The sequence below is a fragment of the Canis aureus genome, chromosome 24, assembly GCF_053574225.1.
Source record: "Canis aureus isolate CA01 chromosome 24, VMU_Caureus_v.1.0, whole genome shotgun sequence".
NCBI lineage: Eukaryota > Metazoa > Chordata > Mammalia > Carnivora > Canidae > Canis > Canis aureus.
Window position 1 is genome coordinate 6,626,331 of NC_135634.1, and position 4,674 is coordinate 6,631,004.

The 4,674-nt window shown below is 38.7% G+C and overlaps 1 pseudogene; it reads left to right on the plus strand.

Annotated features, from left to right (window-relative positions):
* Window positions 1-1,604: 1,604 nt before the first annotated feature.
* Window positions 1,605-2,073, plus strand: LOC144296424 (ubiquitin-conjugating enzyme E2 D3 pseudogene; annotated as a pseudogene).
* The last annotated feature ends 2,601 nt before the right edge of the window (window positions 2,074-4,674 follow it).

Genomic DNA, 4,674 nt, shown 5'->3' on the forward strand with positions numbered 1-4,674 from the left:
AAAGAAGTGGTATCCTAAGCAATCCTTACTCCAATGTTTGTTGCTTCTAGAACTTTCCAAATTTAATAAAATGGATTTGACATGTGAAAGATAGGATTTGAGGACTGCTTTCTAGGACATTTATATTTTGGTTATGCTATAAGGAATGGTGTAGCTGTTCTTGTAATACCTTGGCATTTCCTGTTTTAATAGGATGCTTTTATGTGAGATTGAAAGCACTGACTTCTGTAGAATATTTTCCAGATGAATTTCTAATAGCAATTTGAATTCTTTTTAGCGTATTTTGACCCATGGGTCTATTAGGTTATGTTGCTTTTCATTTTATTCAGATCCCTTTGTCCATCCAAAATTGTTTATGCTCTCTCAGGGAAGGTTGTACACTTCAGTTCCCCTTATATGTGAACAGTTTCTCAGCAGGAGTGCTACTTAAAAGATGACTGTACATGAAAACTCTCATCAATAGGCAGGTGGAGTTAGATTATCTCATTCTTTCAAGAGAGGAATAAAACAAACAAAAAAACTCAGCAAAAATAACTTAAAAAAAAGAGAGACCAATTATAGACCAAGCAAATCTTACTATAGCGTCTATAGCTAAGAAATTATATATTAACTAAAACCAGATTTTAAAAGACTAACTAAATCTTCCCATTATAAGTCCATTAAGTACCAAAAATTATGGCTTTCACATGACAGGGAAAATTAGTCTAGTATAATAGACCAAGGGAAATTTTGATAAGGGGAATTTCTTCATTTAACTATTAATTAAAAAGTTTGAGACGCAAGGATTGTCCTCTTTTCTTCTTTCAGTGTGGAGGAAGGAGCTTGAAAGCAGTAAAACTTCATGACCATAACAAAAAGGCAGAAAATTTCAGTGTGATGGACCCAAACCTTGAGCTTAGCTGTATTTACCAGACCTGGAAGGTTCATTTTTTAAAAAACAACTATTTAATGAGCATTTACTATGAGTTAGGTAACATGGCACCCAAAGTTGGAAAGTGAAAATCATAGCCTTCAGAAGCCCACCATTTCATGTGCAAGGCAAACAAAGGAGCAAATAATCTTAATATGACATAGTCAAACTGCTGTGGAAAAAGCAAGTTCTGCTTGAATGTTGACAAAGGAGACAGCGCTGGAGCTGGCTGGATGGCTCTGTGAGTTCATGAAGCAGAGGAAGTGGGACAAAGAATCAGAGGCTAAAGCAATGTATATAAAGGCATGGAAGTGTGAAAAAGCATATGGCCTTTAACTGTATAGTGCGGCAGGGGTAAAGGTGACAGAGAGTGGCAAGGGATTGTGTTCAATAACTTAGTAAATATGACTTGGGTGACTATTTAGCTTGGGCACTGTGCAGAGACATGTATAGGGTGCTGGGATAAATGCAACTTAGTTCAGTACTTGAGGCATTAACAAAGGAGACACAGGTCACAGATAAATTACGTTTGGGTGAAGACATGGTAAGCATAACAACAGAAGAAATGTTGGGTTCTTTCTCTTCACAAAGAAGTGAGAATCTGCTCCCATGCCAGGCATCATCCTGTCGGCCGGGAAACCTACAAAGGTGAGAAATAGCACACACTGCCTGTTTGCAAGGACCACACGATTTAGTGATTTGGCCCGTGACCTTCCAGCACAAGGTTCTGCAGGTCCAGTTGGGGATGATAAGTTTCATTGACAAGCCACAATTATGGGACCTAATGACAGCCCATATCAAGGTGGTGTATTCTTTCTGACAATTCATTTTCCTATGGACTACCCTACCCCTTCAAACCACCTAAGGTTGCATTTACAACAAGAATTTATCATCCAAATATTAACAATAATGGCAGCATTTGTCTCAATATTGTAAGATCACAGTGGTCTCCTGCTTTAACTATTTCTAACGTTCTTTTATCCATTTGTTCACTGCTATGTGATCCAAACCCAGATGACCCCCTAGTGCCAGAAATTGCACGGATCTATAGAACAGACAGGGATAAATACAACAGAGTATCTCGGGAATGGACTCAGAAGTATGCCATGTGATGCTACCTTAAAGTCAGAATAACCTGCATTATAGCTGGAATAAACTTTAAATTACTGGAAAAAAAGTAGTTTTTTTAGTAGTGAGGGTGACAGACAGATCAAGCAGTTACAACAACATGTATACACCAGCAACTGTGACGAATGTCATCCAGGAGGTACAGAGTCCTAAACAACCTATAGTGCAGGATTATATTCTAATCAGGCAGGACAGGGAAAATGATATTTATCACCCCTCTTCTTACATAATAGTTTTCCATGCTTGAATTCTTAATTTGCTTGATCAAACTTGGAGTTCATCTCAAGTAGAATTTGAAAGATTACCTGGGTAACAGCTTGTCAGAGCCCTTGCATCTCCCAGAATATTTGTCTTCCACTTTCATAAATGACCAACAGCACTTGTACAGAAAAGTCTGAAGTTAGAATTTCCCTCTCTTAAAACTCTTTTAGAATTTGAGTTCTTGGGACGCCTGGGTGGTTCAGTGGTTGAGCGTCTGCCTTCGGCTCAGGGCGTGATCCCGCCGTCCAAGGGTGGAGTCCCACATCGGGCTGCCTGCAGGGAGCCTGCCTCTCCCTCTGCCTCTGCCTCTGCCTCTACCTCTCTCTCTCTCTCTGTGTCTCTCATGAATAAGTAAATAAAATCTTAAAAAAAAAAATAATTTGGGACACCTGAGTGGCTCAGCGGTTGAGCATCTGCCTTTGGCTCAGGGCATGATCCCGCGGTTCAGGGAGCGAGTCCCACATTGGGCTTCCTGCAGGGAACCTGCTTCTCCTTTTGCCTACGTCTCTGGCTCTCTCTCTGTATCTCTCATGAATAAATAAATGAAATCTTTAAAAATAAAAAATAAAAATAAAAAAATAAAAAAAAGAATTTGAGTTCTTGTCATCTGACAATATGATTTAGAACAGATGTTTTCCCCTTTACGTAAACTTATTACTTCTGTCTGAATCTTACAGGTTTTTAAAAAACGATTAAAAAAATTCATTTACGAGAGAGAGAGAGAGAGCACACGAGTGAGGGGTAGGGGCAAAGGGAGAGGGAGAAGCAGCCTCCTCGAGAGCAGGGAGCCCCATGCAGGGGCTCAGGCGGCTTGATCCCAGGACCCTGGGATCATGACCTGAGTTGAAGGCAGATGCTTAACCGACTGAGCCACTCAGGCTGTGAATCTCACAGTTTTTAAATTAAAACAATTCTAGCAGTTTCTATAAAAACTAAACATACTCTTAGTATATAATCCGGCAATCACTCTCTTTAGCATTTTCCCAAATGAACTGAAAACTTACATCCACACAAAAACCTGCACACAAATGTTAATAACAACTTTATTTATAGCTGCCAAAACGTAGAAGCAAAGTGAATAGATAAATAAGCTGTGGTACACCTAGATGTTGGGATATTAAGCAGTGCTGAAAAGAAATGAGCTATATCAAACCCTGAAAAGATGTGGAGGGAGCTTAAAGGCATATTACTAAGTAAAAGAAGCTGATGAAAAGACTAATCATTATATGATTACAAACTATGACATTCTGTGAAAGGCATAACTGTGCAGATAGTAGAAGGATCAGTGTTTGCTAGGGTTTGTAGGGAGGAATAAGCAGAGCACAAAGGATTTTTAGGGCAATGAAACTCTCCTGTATGATAACTACAATAGCAGATACATGCCATTATGCATTTCCCAAACCCATAGAATGTACAACACTAAGTGTGAACCAAAATTTTAACTATGGGTAGAACTTTGGGTAGAAATGATATGTTAATGTAGGTTCACTGATTGTAGTAAGCATACTACTGTGGTGTGGGATGTTAACAGTGCGGCAGGCTGTGCATATGTGGGGACAAGGGGTATGTAGAAATCTCTATGCCTTCTGCTTAATTTTGCTGTGAACTTAGAAGTGCCCTAAAAAATGTCTTCTTAAAAAAAAAAATGGTGAAATTCCTTGTACATAAAAAAATATCTTACTAGGATATCTATAGTTTGCCTAAAGTACTACATCTTCATAGATATTTTGACAATAACCTGGAATTGCTGTTTTGGGGAAACTTAGATGTAATCCTCAACCCAACCTTCCCTCTACTTTTATAATCATCTTTATTATGATGTAATCTTTAGGTCTCTTGAGGATGCAATGCAAGCCCTAGGAGAAAGATTTCAGTGTTTTCATAACTGAATTCATTTTCATTCTACCTATAAATCTTTTAAGAAGGGGGTCCATGAATATATAGCTCTTTCATATAATTTATGAATTATTTTCTGTGTAAGAATTATCAGTACGTTTCAAATTAAGATTAATGTACTCTTAGTCCTTGCTGCCAACAGGTGAAATTTTTCTTTTTAAGATTTTGTTTATTCATGAGAGACACAGAGAGAGGCAGAGACACAGGCAGAGGGAGAAGCAGGCTCCCTTCGGGACACCCCATGTGGGACTCAATCCCAGAACCCTGGGATCATGTCTTGAGCCAAAGGTAGACGCTCAACCACTGAGCCACCCAGGTGCCCCCAGATGAAATATTTTTAAGTGACATATGTTTCTTGCTTTGCATCTTATCTTGGAATCTTGTGTCTTTCCCCTTTAAATATGTGGCATTTGGCTCCCGGATTACTTTTTCACCTTTATTAAGATGTAATTCACATACCATAAAATCTGCTCATTTAA